The following is a 15,286-nucleotide window of genomic DNA, read 5'->3' as shown; positions in this document are numbered from 1 at the left end:
CCATTAGCCCGTCTGCTGCTGCAGAAGAGGCAGATGGCTCCTCAGTGCAGTCAAAGGTCGCAGGAGTGTCCCTGTCGACAACTCACAGCTCTGCTCTGTTCTCAGCGGGACACGCTGGGAAGCGACATGTTCCACCTCGGATATGGGGCATGTCAGCAGCTTATTCCAGATCACGCCTGTGCCGAAAGGAGCCTTCATGCCGTCCATCCCACGGCTCTCCCTCTCCTCTCTCTGTTTATGGGATGAGGGAGACGATTACTGGAATGACTGTAAAGTTTTAAGGCTGCTCCAAGAGAAAAGGGAGGAAAAACTGGCTTACACACATCGCCAGGAGCTGACCATTGCCAGCAGTAGGGAGAAGGGACGGAATTTGGGCTGGTGCGCATGAAGTCACCTGGAGTTGTCATTTGAAACAGACATCGCTGCTGCCAAGCCTTGGATGACCTAATGTGCTGCGCAGCCCAGTACTTGGCCTTGTCACTAAGCAGACAGGCTACAGTTTGGGGAGAAATTATAGGAGGCTCAGTGCTCAGGCAGCAGATTATTTACAACCTGTTCTTAATGCGAGGGCTTTTACAGCAGTGGGTCCGTGGACAAAGTACATATTAAAATGCTAATGTAATCGCTCATGTTGGCAGTGAAATATAACCAGATTGGGTTTCAACAGGACACCTATGGCAATGAAGCATGCTTCAGGCTGATTAGAGAGGGAACAGCTCTTACTGGAACAAATTATACGCCAGCCAGGCCGGCAACAGGAGAACGTAAATAGCAAATGAATCCTGACAATTAATTTCTTCAAGGCAAACTTCCCTTTCCCCTCTTACACACTTCGGACACCGTTGTTCGAATGGTCCGTGTCTGCTCTTTTATACAAGGCAGCAACCAGCTCCTGAGCTACCAAAGAAAGCTGATTCTGCTTTGGAACCCTTGAAATACAACAACAACAAAAAGACCTAAACTCCCCTTCCTGCCTCAAAATTTTCTCCGAAACTTGCCAATGGCAAAGATACTCTGTCCCAGAGAAGTGCTCAGACACACAATTCGATTGCACTGCATCGAAAGGGACTTCCTTAGACATTTTTATGGGGGGGACATGTTTATAGATAAAACGAGCCCCCACTTTCCTCTCCCCACCTCCAACCCCCCAATCCTTGCAGGCCCCTGTTTTTTGTCAGAGATAGTCGTAGTTACAACTCGTTAATCATCCATCACTCAGACAGGCTCTGCCAAGAATGCTGATGGCGCCGGGGCTCCAGGGAGCAGCCCACAGAGGCCGGGCAGGACTGGACGGGTCGTCCTGCAGCTGGGCTGTGAGGCCACCAGCCCAAGAGCCTCCATGTCTCAGGTCTTTTTCACAGACTGAAAGATCCACTGGGCAAGCTCTCAGGCAATGGGGTCTCTAGTACCTGGATAGTGAGAGCACTCCCAGGCCATCTGAAATGCTGCCCTCATTAAAAACAATCAAGAACAGTCAGCATTCTTCGTCAAAGACATTCAGTGTGCTGGCTTTCGCTCTGGATATGCAGATGAGTTTTGTTCCATCGTTACATCACCAGAACGATTCTATTTCTGGATATCAGCCAGAACCATTTGCGATTTAAATAGTGTGTACACACACACACACAGACACACACACACACTCAGAGGAGGACATGCAGTGTTTACATATTGGCCATAATTTCTGAACCCAACGTTGGGACATCTGGTGTGGTAAACAAGAGTAATATTGTTTATCTGGGAAAAGCATATATATCAAAGAAAAGAGTCAGTGGATGATAAATTGAAATCCAAAGTTCTCCAGATCAGAAATTTCAGCAAGCAAATATTTGCTTCTCTCCAGAAGAAATAGACGAATATCAAATTATCGCATTAAGACCCAACAACAGTTTTTAAAGAGAGCAGACTTCAAATATCTTTAAGAAGTCTAGAGAAGCAAAATTTACTGCATTTTAGAGGTGAAAATTCAGACACCATAGAGATGAAATGCTACCCATGTCACTTGGGGAATTCTCATTCTGTGACACTCCATTTAATACCCGTTCCATGAGCCACCCTGTCAAAGACCCTCATTTCCTTCCTCAGACGCTGACTGTAATGGGCATGGAGTCGAATTCTGGCACATGGCAGAGTTGTTTCCTTTACCAGCTCTCTGTTTTGGGGAGGTGGAGGAGGAGAGAGGGAGAGAGCCTCGACAGTGGGGTCGAGGGTGGGGTGGAGAGCCATGTGTAGTGGGTTAGACTGCCCTGGTTGGGGGTCAGGGCTTCTTCTGAACGTAGCTGGCATCTTGCAGACATTCTCTCAGACTAGGAGGGGTTTGTGTGAGTCATGGGATTTTTAAATTTTCAGTTAAGGAAAAGAATTCAGGGATAAATGTAGTTCGACTCTTTTTTTTCTTTTCCCTAGCCATCTTCTTCATCAGCCAGTTTAGTTATGCATTTAGAAAATCACGTGACCCGTGGATGGACTGCAGACTGAAGGAGTGTTTCACCCACCGTATCATCCACTCAGCCTTATTAAATGCCATTAAAGTTTGTTTTAAAGAAAGTCACAGAATTCAGGTTATTCAAGTACACAGAAACTCATCTGTAAACAGGAGCATTTACGGAAGATCTTAGGCAAAATATTAAGATAGCTAAAGCTGCCTTCTGAGACAGTAAGTGACTCACAGATGCACAGACATGCCGTGTTAGGCACCGGGAGGTATCCGTTCGAACCACATGATGCCAGGACCACCACCACGACCTACTCTCCCAAGATCCCACGCCTGACTCCAAAGAAGGTCAAATCAGAGGGGAGTGCACGTAAGAGTTTTCAAATGGAAAGGCACACAGAAAGCTTCAAGTTGATGAGTAGGGTTTTTTTTTTTTTACCAAGGGTTTCAGACAAGTAACTTTCATTAGTGTTAAAGTGAGCTGTCCTAAGGCCAACTGTTAAGCAAGTTGAGTAAATACTCTTAAAGGTAGGAAACAAAGTCCTCTCTCTTTACATTAAAAAAGAAAAAAGAAGAAAGGAAAATTCAACAGCAGGGTCCAGACATGCCACAAGACTCTCTCCACAAATGAAAGGTTTTCTTTAAGAGATAAGGTGAACTCTGGGCGTCTACAATAGTCCCTCTCTGTGAGATAAATGCTGTGGTATTGTAGAAAATAAAACTCACAGAGAAGCCAAGACTTTTCTTGTCAAAACAAGGTGATTATTTTCTAGCAACCCAGTTCAGTGTCTTTAACCTTGCCTGCCATTAGGGTAAATAAGATAATAAAAGAGGGAGCATGAGATTGAATGAGATAGCTAATGAGTGAGGAGAATGAGAAAAATATTTAAGTAAGTGTGGCGAACTCCTGCTCCGTCCAGATGCTTTTGGTAAAAAGATGCGTTTTTCCATTGCTTCCAATTGTACTGGAGTGACAGAAAAGGATTATATGGAATCGTGTTTTATTTTTATTTATGGTCTAGAGGTGGTGGCTGCTACATTATGGGTGACTCCTCACTCCATCAGCTGTGTGCTCTGGTTCAGGAGCGGGGGCCCGGCCTGTGCACGGGGCAGAGCGGGTAATGCTGGGAACTCGCTGCCATCTCTTTCTCAGATGTGCTGGCAAGAGGGGCCTTGGCTCGCCTTGTGAAAGTAGCGCCGGAGCAAATCATTAGCACATCTAACCTCAATATTTTGAAATCCAGAAACAACATTGAGTCATGCTGGTTGTACTGTAAAGTTTTATTGCATTTTTTTTAAGAACAGAATCAAAAACAAGCCGGGGATCATGTGAATTATCTCTTTACACGTGTCAAGCCCAGGAATTTGGCACGAGGATCACAATGATGGAATGGAGCCGGGGAGCACCCGGGGGGGCGGGGGGGGGGATATGTTGCTAGAGGAAAATCGCCCTGGCCCCGGGAACGTATGGCACTTCATCAGGCGGGTTCCGCATTGTCTGAACCACATACCTGGCATGGTGTCTGATCTAAGAGAAACTGGGGCTATAAATACCCTTCCTCCTGTACTAAAAATAGAGACTTGTCTAAAGCAAAAGAATCCACAAGGAAAAGTATTGACCGCTGCGACATAAATTGTGTCTTGTAGCGCCTGTGTTGTCCTGGCCATGCTCTCTGTGAGTCTGTGAAGTCCTGGATCTTAGACGGATTTTCAGGAGAAAAATGAATGAATGCACGGAAGAATGAGTGAACTCTCTTCTGGCGAAAGCTCAGTATGTGTTGATTATGAAACTACCCATCAGCTCTTTCTAGATGCTTTCACCAATCTCTAGGTCAACCTTCTCCAGAAACAGTTCACCAATTTCACTTCAAGTGTCAACTTTGTAAAAATGCTTGGTTGCAGGAAAGTTCAGGAATGGGCTTAAAAATTTCTCAGCCTACGGCATCCAAGGCCATGAGAGCAGACCACTTTCCAAGGTTCCCAGACTGCTCGGGGGGACTTAACTAAAGTGACCATAATTCAGGCTAACACTTCGCATAATGAGGAACACTAAACCGATGAGAAAATCCAATAAAGTGTTTCAGAAGATAAACAAACAGACTTGCAATGCCAGGCACTAAAATAGATTATAAAGCTTCAGTAATTAAACTAATATTGCATTGGAACCAGAGTGGACATAGGAATCAGTGGATCAGAATAGAATGTCGAGAAACAGACCCCCAAATTCAATATTATATAATAAAGGGACCATTTCCACGTAGTGGGAACATAGATTCTTATTAATTTGTACAAGCATAATTGGTTAACTCTTTAAAAATCAAGTTAGAGATCTACCTCATGGCCTACACCAAAAGAAATTCCAAATGGAATAAAAAGCTAAGTATCTAACATAAAATCATAAAAGAAGAAAAGGTAGCTGACAGTTTATATAGTTGTTTTCTAAGAAGGGAAGGGTTTTTCTAAGCATGGCGCAAGAGATAGAAACCATAAGGAAGAAAACCAAAGGACGCAAAACAGAACTTCGGGACATCTTACATACAGAGAGAACTACGGGTAAGGAGATGAATAAGAAGTTCATAAAAGAAAATATACACACAGCCAGGGTGTGTGCATGGCAAATAGTGTTGGCTGACTGCCCCAACCGCCATTTGTGAACCTGTTCTCCCTTGTCCATTCTAACCCTGAAAACTGAGAAAGCTCCATATCCACTTTCCCCACCTGCAGACACAGGTGTCCATGTGCTGTGAATCTGCACAAAGAGCTGGAAGAAGAGGTCTGCATAATTGGCATCTTCGTCACACAACCATAGACCTCCATCTCTTTGGGGTTGGCTACGGTAGCGTTACTTTGCGTCAGTGACGCTAGGTGAATAAGTTCTAGAGATCTGTTGAACAACACAGTGCCTAGAGTTAACAGTACAGTATCAGATACTTCAGCATTTTGTTAAGTGGGTAGACCTCACGTTAAGTGTTCTTACCACAAAAAACAAAACAAAATGAAACAAAAACAAAGAGACCCAAGGAAACTCTGGGAGGTGTTGGCTATACCTTGATTATGGGTATGGTACCACGAGTGCTGGCATATGTCCAAACTCATCAAATTGCATGCATTAAATATGTGCAGTTCTTGGTATATCAATTACACCTCTCTAAGCTGCTAAAAAGTAAATACAGTTGACACATAAAATGTTAAAAAAAATCAAAAGAGGTTGTCACCATTTGTTTGTTTCTTCCCATCTTGAATGAGGATGTAAAGCCTGGAGTTGGGACATCCATTTTGTGACTATGAGACAAGATCAAGAGGTTCACAGAGACTTTAGCCTTGACACAGAGAGTCCTCCACAATCACCAGACTCCTGGTTAGATAAGAAAAACTAAGCCTTATTTGTCTAAGGTAACGTAAACCTGGTTCTCTATTACTTGATAGGAAATGAATTCCTAATTGACTGGGAGGATAACAACGGTTAGGAATTATTACACAAACACATCGTGTACATCCAATCCCTTAAAACATAAAAGGAGGGGGGAAAGTATGCATCAGAAGGTATTGGGCAGAACAACCTTTTTATTTTATTTTTCAATAATTGTGCTATTTGGAATAAGATGCTTAAATTCTAGACATACCATTAATTCATAAACAGCCATGACTGAACATTCAGGATAAATAATCATTTCCTAAACATCTAAAGAGCCCTTAGAATGACCAATTCAGATATCAAACCAACAAAAAATATTAGAAATGTATTAAAAATGTACATTCAAGAATGTTCATTTTACCATTGTATTGTCAAAATAAAAAGGGAGGAGTTAAAAAAACTTAGCTGTCTATGTAGAGAAGATTGGTTAATGAATAATCTTAAATATAAAATGAATTAATATGTAGCCAGTATCAAGCATGTTGTAGAAACATATTTATTGATGCAAGAACATTGATGCTATATAATTAAATGACAAAAGCAAACTACAAGACAGAATGCACAGTACCTGATCGTTTTTGTACCTGAAGACTGATAACTGAGACCACATTCGTCCTGCTTAGCATTGGATTCTGGACCCTAGTCCAGAGCCTGCAACATAGTAGTGTGTTTGTTAAATTTTTTTGTTAAACGAATTAATGTGTGAAAGAAATGTAAATTATTACTAGTGTTCTTTTCTTTTTTTTCTTTTTGCTTTGATCATATATCCTTTTCTTTTTTATGTTTTCCATGTATCTTGCATTAAATATGTGTGACTTTTATAATTAGGAAAAAGTTAAAAGACGACTAATGAAATAAACATTTGTTTTCTCCAACACCACTCTTCTCCTTTGTATCCATGCAGAGCACGCATCCCATACTTTCTGTGGACTGGACTTGGTGGTCTTCAGGGCTGTGGACTGAGCTGGTCTGGGCATGTGCCATCCCCTCCAGGCCACACTGTAGGCGGAGAGCAAGTGCATAGCCTTCTCCTTTGCCTACTCAGCCCTTGCCCTTCCTGGGAGTGGCCTGCTGCTCTCCCACTGCTGCTGGTTTCCCATTGAGGGGCCTCCAGAATCCCAGTCTTTCTGTTCACATCCTCCTCTCTTCACCTCTTCCACCAATAACCCAAATGGATTTGCTCTGCACCCCATCATCTATGTTCCCTCAATCTGTCTTGTGCTTGGCAAAGTGACAACAGGCTTTGGTGAACAGGTGATTTCTTTCTGCCTTCCCAAGATAATAGCCCTGGTGTATCCTAAATTTAGCAAAAATGGCAGAACTCTGAGGGTGAAGGTCCCCCATAGTGCCCCAAGGCCAGTTTCAGGTCTGGGACATCGGATTGGTCTCAAGTATGAAGGGTGGGCCAGGTCAGTTTGCTGTGTGGCAAATCGTGACAAGCTCACGCCCCTCAACCCCATTTCTTCCATCCCTCCTTTTAAGGCAGCTCCTTTGGATGTACTGGTGGAGAGAAATCTCATTTCCCTCACTGAAGAAGACCTAAGACCTACAGGACAATATCGCTTTTTCCTCTTCTAGATGACAAGTTCAAACATTGCTGGGAAAACCTGCCATTTCAAGCCTGTCCCTCCTCCGGGCCCACCGGCCGTCTTCCTCTCTCCATCTGCCTCTCCGCCCAGCCTCCCTCCCACTCGACGGTTCCCAGTCACCAGCTAAGTGGTCGGTGTTGAGGATGTATGTCTCAGGAAGATCCTCCTCTCTCTCGCCATCAGCATCATCGTTTACAACACACCCCACCCGCTCTGTGCTTACATGCAGTGAGCCCCACTGCCATTGCCGTGGTGTCATTTTGGAAATCTTATACCTCAGAGCAGAAGGAAATAAAGGAGATTTTCAGAAATGAAGGAAAAGAGCAAGACGGAAAGAGGAAGCACAGGGCGAGGGAGCTGGCGGCGGGGTGTGGTGGCCTTGGAATTCTGCACACGCTCAGCCGAGAGGTGATAGCTGTGCATTCAAGAATTTCATAAAAATGGGCCCAAGTCACTGAGAGACGCCCAAACACTCGCCCTTCCCAGGCCCCCCAGCTCGGCAGCATCCAGCCAGACCTAGAAGGGACAGAGAGCTGTAACTGCAGCAGACCTGACTGCCCAGAGGAGAAGGGAGGGAGAGTTTTCTTTCTCCCACTTTCTCAAATGCTGCCCACAGACCTCCAGTCTTGTGAAAAACCCTGTGGCTCCCCATCTTGCCCTGCAAACCTGGGGAAAATTCCCCATTCGTGTGCCCCACCTCCGTTCTCCAGCTCAGGGTCCCGCAGCTGGCCCGTGTGGTACTGATCCAGGTCGCTCCCAGGCGCACAGCAGCTCCTGCCAACAGTCCCCAGTCTTCTCTGCACTGTGCGGTCCCCAGGGAAGGACTCCGGTGAGCTGCGTCCTGAACACAGGCTCAGGGAAGATGGGGGCCCCTCCAAGAAGCAGAGACACATGCCATTCCCTCAGCCATCATCTAGTAAGCATCTACTATGTAGGAACATCGTACCGGGGTACGAAGATGAATAAGGGACCACCCTTGCCCTCAAGAGACTGGCAGACCTCAGTGTACCCAGTTGCCACGTCACAGCTGTCTGGTGACACCAGCCCTTCTTGCTGAGGAAGACGCTAAGGTGCAAGTCCATCAGACAGGCTGCTCACAAGCGCGGACTGTTGACGGTCAGCTCTGTAGGCTCCCTCCTCGCGTCAACTTTTCGTTAAGTAATATTAACGGAAGAAGTGGGAAACGCCACAAAGTGCTAAACTTGTTTTTAATTTCCCCTTATGTATTTTTTAAAAATACCTAGTTAGAAACTCACGATGAAAAGCCCACCTTTTTCCACACTTGGACCTGCACGCTTTGTCCCCCCTGAGTCCCCTCTTCCCTCGCACGCTGTTGTGTCCCCTGCTCATGTCAGCAGCTGTGAAAAACAGGTTCCCCCTCTGTTTCCTCTTTTGCTGGGTCTGATTAAGTTGAGTCAAAGAGAGTGAGTTTTTTTTGGCTGATCTAGAAAGCAAAGGAAATAAGGTTGAGAGCAGAGTTTTCAAAAATGAAAATTCTGTGGCAGGTTAGAGTGTGCTGAAAGTTTGTGGGGTGGTCCCGGGCCGGCTTCTGGACATGAAGTGCGGAGCGGCACAGGGAATCGTGGACTTTTCTGAGTGGTCATATGTGCGTGTCTGTAGGAATTATCACAGCAACCGGTCAACACAGCCACACAGCTTGCACAGAGCGTGAAGGATTACACCCCATATATACATACATTTTACACTTAAATATATGTACGGAAATGTCAAATATTTAATGCATGTCTTTACCACGTGATGAGGACAAAGAGAGAAGTCAACAGCTTGCACTGAGTAATAACGTCCTCTCTCACAGGGGCCCCCTGGCTCTGAAGTAGCCAAGGCAAGCTGACTAGGGTAGGGGTCATCCTGATTTCTTTGCATGACCTCAGAGAGAAAGGAAGCTGCTATGTCCACATCACACGCCGAAAGACCAGCAAATTGAAGGACATGCATTTTGCACTGTTGTGAAAAGCATTCCTAACTTTTCTGCCCAGAAACAGGAATGCTTGTGCTCAGAGGCACCACGCTGAATCTTCCTTCCCTGTGTTTGCACCTACCCATGAGACTCAAATTTGTTTGAAAAATCTTCCAGTTGTGAGTGGGAGAACACAGGAACGCTGGAGGACGAGGGAGCAAATTTCACAAATTAAAGACAACAGGGAAAGTGTTTAGAGAACACAAGTAGCCTAATTAGAATGAACTCCTTCCTTGGCTCTGCTTCTAAGGCAATCTGGAGGCTTGGCCGCTTGGTTTGCCAAGTGAAATGTTTCTTTCTGCTCTGCTATTGACCCAGCAAGTTACATGGTGTAGTTTTATTGAAAAAACATGTGCAAAGTGTCTCCAAAGCAGCAACGAGGATGAGCCCACTTGCTCCACTCTCTTCAAAACAAGCAGCAGCAGGGAGCACGTGCTAGTAACTGACAGAATGGCCAGGAGTCCAGGCTCCCTGATCATCAGTGTTCAAAGCAGCAACCAATAGTCGTAAATCATTGAAGTGAGCCAAGGACAGTATTTAGCCTGACTAACCCTCACCGTGTGTGTGTGTTTGTGTGTGTCTTGTTTTTATTCCCTAGTCCTGGGACCCATCTCCATTTCTGTACTTATTTTGTTTACATTTCCAAAATGCAAATTATGACTTTCCGCCTGGGAACTCTACAAAGCCCTTCCTCACAAACACCGAGGAAACAGGAAGCTCACAGATTTCCCACAAAAGTGACTTTCCACTCCTATTAGACACAATAATTTCATAACAGGGTCCCGGAAAATAAAATACTTTTTTTTTTGGCAAAGTGAAATAGGAGACTCTGAGATCCACCTAACGGAATGGGAGAAGTGAGGCTTAAGGATCTCTTTGCTGACTTTTTTAAAAAATGCCTTATAAAGACCCTTGAATCTTGATAGAACTTTATAGAATTTTCTGGAACTTTCTATAAGATATAGTCATGGTATCTTTGATTATATAAAAAAATGATGATTCCATGGATATGTCCTTTTTTCCACAAAACAGATTAGAGATCATTTTTAAAAAGTACTTCCTTCCTAAATAGTCCTCATAGAAAGCTGGTACAAGAGTTCCATCAGGAAAGGATATGTATTAGGAACAGATGGAACCTTCCAGCACTAGTCATCTTTCTCTCCACTCTCCAGAAATCTCTGATTAGCACATTTGTCAGCTTACACATGGTTAAACACAAAAATTCTACTTTTATTCAGGAAACATGAAGATGTTCCACTGTGGCATTGGGGATTAATACCATTTGTCCATGACTCTAGAACCAGTCCTTCATGTCCCAGAGAATCTTCATCCTTAAATGCGTCATCCTTGTTTTTCAGGTGGGCTGACTTCCAATTAAGACTCTGGTCAGGAAGGTGGGTCTTTAAGAAATGTCACCAGCAATATTACTGCTTCTCTATATGTGAAGCGATTTGAGTTCTTTTGTAATGAAAATCTCTTGCATCCTGCTCCAGCTTGGGACCTCTGATTTACAGTACTGGTCTTCCCTTTAACGGTAAATCACAGAAGACTTATTTTTAAAAGGATATACTGTATTTGAGAGGGATCAGGTCTAATGAACCATGGTTAAACTTGAACACAAACAGAGAACAGGCCTTGGAAGAAAGGATAGAGGGCAGTCAAATGTCAATAGTGTTTAGGCAAAGACAAAGATTCAAAGAATGTGGCTCTGCTCAGGCTTGTGGGCCTGGACAGAATGCTATTGCAGAGGCAGCCTGGGGCAGCAAGATCATTAATTGGATACTGGATACTTCCAGGTCAGAGGGATGGAATAAGGATGCCCCCAGAGGAAAGATGAGACAGGGAAAATACTGCCTCCTAGATAATTCTACAGGGCCAGGTCTATGTTGTCCACATAAGTACATTGTGTTTGAGATTCTTATTAATTATGATTATCTCCAGACTTGGGGATATCCGACTTGGGAGGATGACTATGATCCCACCACCCTTTATACCAGCATTTAGCACAAATACAATGGTCTGTTTTCTGGGCCTCCTCTCTAGACAGCGTGAAAGAGCAACAGAAATGAAATTTATCATGTACCCTCTGCCATCTCCTTGTTCAAGTTGTATTTCAGAATAACGCGTTCCTCTAGAAATGTGTATTGCTATAAAACATTTGGAGGAAAATATCTGAGATAAAATGACTTTATGCTTCTAGGGAAACAATATTCCTGGCAATTAGTCGAAATCTACCCCCTTTAAAAGAAAATATTGACATGAGAACATCCAATATTTAAAAAAATATGCCTTCTGAAGGAAAATAAGGAAATGACACCGAAGTAAGGCTAAGTGTTTTTGATGGAGACGTTGTCCTATTAGAGTGTTCAGTGAGTCTGAGTTTCTCTTGAAAAATAATACTATCCATGATGAAAATGTAAGTTCATCACATTTATTTCTCAGTTGGTGAAGTAGTTCCTTGAGAAATGAGATGAAAAATGTATCTTCAGTTTCATAAAATCTACTTCTGGCTTTTTTCAGTTGGTATTTAATTGGCAAGGAAATATTTCCCACAGATGGAAACAGACATCTCAGGATCTTGTTTATAACCCACTGGGACAGGGGATATGGCAGGAGAATGATTTCGGCTTCCTTGGGAACGCAGCAATGAACCAGGATTTGCCAAGTGAGAGGCGCTTGACAGCCATCTGACGCAGGATTCTTAAGGCAGGTCTACAACAAGCTTTGGGGTGAATTCCCCGTGTGTGTTTGCATGTTTAAGTGAATATACATTGTTGGAGGACCATGGTTTTCATCAGATTCTGAAGAGACAACTCCAAAAAGCTTAGGATACATTAGTATAAAGTAAAATAAAAGTGAAAGAGTCAGTCAGAAACAGAAGCGTATTTTGGAAAGAACAAATATTGTGGAATTGATAATTATAGTAGAGGAAGGATTCGTTTGCTCTAACATTTTCCTGAGGACCTGGTGCTGAGGTCTGGGGCTGGGCCAAGGCAGGGCCTCATTCCCACGGGGGAGGAGACAGCCACTGAGCAGTCTTCACGTCCCCAAAGGCAAGGTTGACTTGTAAGATTTTATAAATGTATGACGGATAAAAGGCCTAGACTCAGGGTGTCCAGAAACTAAGATGAAAGAGTTTAGACAAAGGAGAACATGGCGTGAGGAGCAGGCCCGCCGTCAGGAAGAACAGACTTCCGAGGGACTCAGACCAGCACTGCTTCCTACTTCAAGTCTGAAAATAGGTATGGAGGAGAACACATCACAAACAAAAGGAACCCTTTGTAACTGTGTTGAACTCCGTGTCTGCAAGAGGATTTCATCCGGCCTACAGATATCGAAATTAAAACCCTTTGACATCAATGAGATCAAACCCAAGACTGAAGATAATGCAAGGCCCAACCTCACACACTAAGCTCAGCTAGAAGAGAAACGGTGGATTAGGGCTGTCCAGAGAAACAGAACCAAAAGGAGATATGTATATATATATATATATGTATATACCAAATATATTGGCTTATGCAATCATGGAGGCTGAGAAGTCCTAAGATCTGCAGTCAGCAAACTGGAGATTCAGGAGAGCCCATAGTGTAAGTTCCAGTTTGAAGGCCAGCAGGCCAAGAAGAACAGATGTTTCCGCTCAAGTCTGAAGGCAGGAAAAGACAGTGTTCCAGCTCAAGGCAGTTAGACAAGAGGAGTTCTCTCTCACTCAGGCGTTTTGTTCCATCCAAATCTTCAGTTGATTGGGCGAGGCCCACCCACATTGGAGAGGGCCATCTGCTTTACTGGGTCTACCGACGCAAATGTTAGTCACAGCCAGAAACACCCTCACAGACACACCTGGAATAATGTTTGATCAAATGCCTGGGCACCTCATGGCCCAGTCAAGTTGACATGTAAAGTTAACCATCTCAAGGAGACTGATTCTTTTTAACAGATACACCAGCTCCTGCACATCAGGAAGCCCGTTATCCTCTTCATAACTTCCAGTTCAGTAGACGTTACAGTTCTAACAATAAGGGCTGGTCTTCCCTGAACACTCACTGCAGGCCGGAAAACATCTGGGCACATCACCCGGACTGACTCGCTCAGCCTTTACCACAACTCTGCGAAGAGGGTTCTCTTATTCTCCTCATCTTACAGAAGAGGAAACCGAGGCACAGAGAGTCCAAGATTGTGCAAGAAGTAAAGGAAGGAGCTGGGTTTCAAATCTAGCCAGTCTTTGTCTTGGTCCCAGGGTCTCGCTTCCAACTACCCCCCATCTTGTCTCCTGCATTTACTCTAATCCTGTGCCACTTCCATGGCCCAAAATGTTTTTGTCACTTCTTTTTAGAAACACAGTCAGTGTTTGAATGTGCTATTTTGAAATTGACTTGCCATGAAGAAATATATATATACATATATATATTTTAAAAGCTAAGTGTAATTTGATATCACATCTGCTTATTATGATAGTTGATAGACTGACAATGCTAACTATAACCTAACGGGGTAGATTTTCGAGTGCTTTGCAAATATTCCTTCTAAAAACAATGGCAAAAGAGAGTTTGGTCCATGATTTGGAGATGCATGTAACTGATATCAAAGTATTCTCCCCCGGCCAAATATGACAGCAGAACAGTTTAACAACAGTGATTCCTGGAATCTCCAGCAACACAGTGTCGTGATTGCACCTGTGAATCTGCTGCCTGTATTCCAAACCTCCTGCATTAACTGGTTAAAATAATTTAAAAAATCATAACCATGCTAAAGAAAACTATATGAATGGCTCCATGGGCAAGCCATGAAGAACACAGAGTGCACAGCAGTAAGTGGGGTTCAAGAAGGAAACACGCATGAAATCAGGGGCTAAGGCCGGGCTCCCCATTTTGGACAGGGTCTCTGTGCTGGGCTGCAAAACCACACAGCCTTATGTGGTGAGAGAGATTAGAGGCAGCTGTATGGTCTTGAAGTGAGTAAGCCCTTGCTGGCTTAGGAAAAGGAGCTGTGACATCCCCACAGGACACACCAAAAGAAGAACCAGGGACCTGGGGGACAGAGGCAATAGGTAACTATATGGAGGCATCAACATGGGGAAAGGAAAAGAAAACATGCATGTGTGTTCACACACACACACGTGCTTCTCAAGGGGAGCTGGAAAGCGAAAGCAAGAACAAGACATTATGAAACAAACGAAAAACAGAAATACTTGAATCCAGAACAGGGAAGATTACAAAAGACAAACACTATAACTTAAAAACATATAAACTGATACTTGAAACTAAAAAAGGGATAATAAATAGGAGATTCGTCATAGGCACAGAATTTGAGAGCTGCCATATTGTACTGAGTGATCCAGGATGATGCCCAGACGGGCAAAGAAACGCGAAGCATGGAAGAGAAGTCAGGCAAGCTGGAGACAGATAGAAACCCTCCCTGATGGACCTAGGAAGAGCTCTGGGAGAAGAGAGCACACCAAGTGGTGGAGTGGCGAGTTTTGAAGAATTGATGGCTGAGCATTTTCCTGAATTGAAGGAAAAAAAGAGTTCTCATATATGTAGTGCATGTCAAGTGTGGAAAGGATAAAGAAAAGTAAAACTAGACGTAGATACTTTGTAGTGAAACTGTAGACCAAAGAAAAAGAGACAATCTGTAGAGGTTGTCAGAGAGAAATGACAGATGACCTACAAATGAGGAACAGTGGGGTGATGTATTAGTTTTCTATGCTATGTAAAAAATTAACACAAACTTGGCTGCATAAAACAACATGCATTTCTTATCTCACAGTTTCCGTAGGTCAAGAGTTGGGACACAGCTTAACTGAGTTCTCTGTGAGGCTGCAGTGAAGGAGTCAGCCAGGGCCAGGGTGTCATCTGCAGGCTCAAGTGGGGAAG

This window comes from Equus quagga, chromosome 12 (genome assembly GCF_021613505.1).
Source record: "Equus quagga isolate Etosha38 chromosome 12, UCLA_HA_Equagga_1.0, whole genome shotgun sequence".
NCBI lineage: Eukaryota > Metazoa > Chordata > Mammalia > Perissodactyla > Equidae > Equus > Equus quagga.
This window is presented reverse-complemented; position numbering follows the sequence as displayed.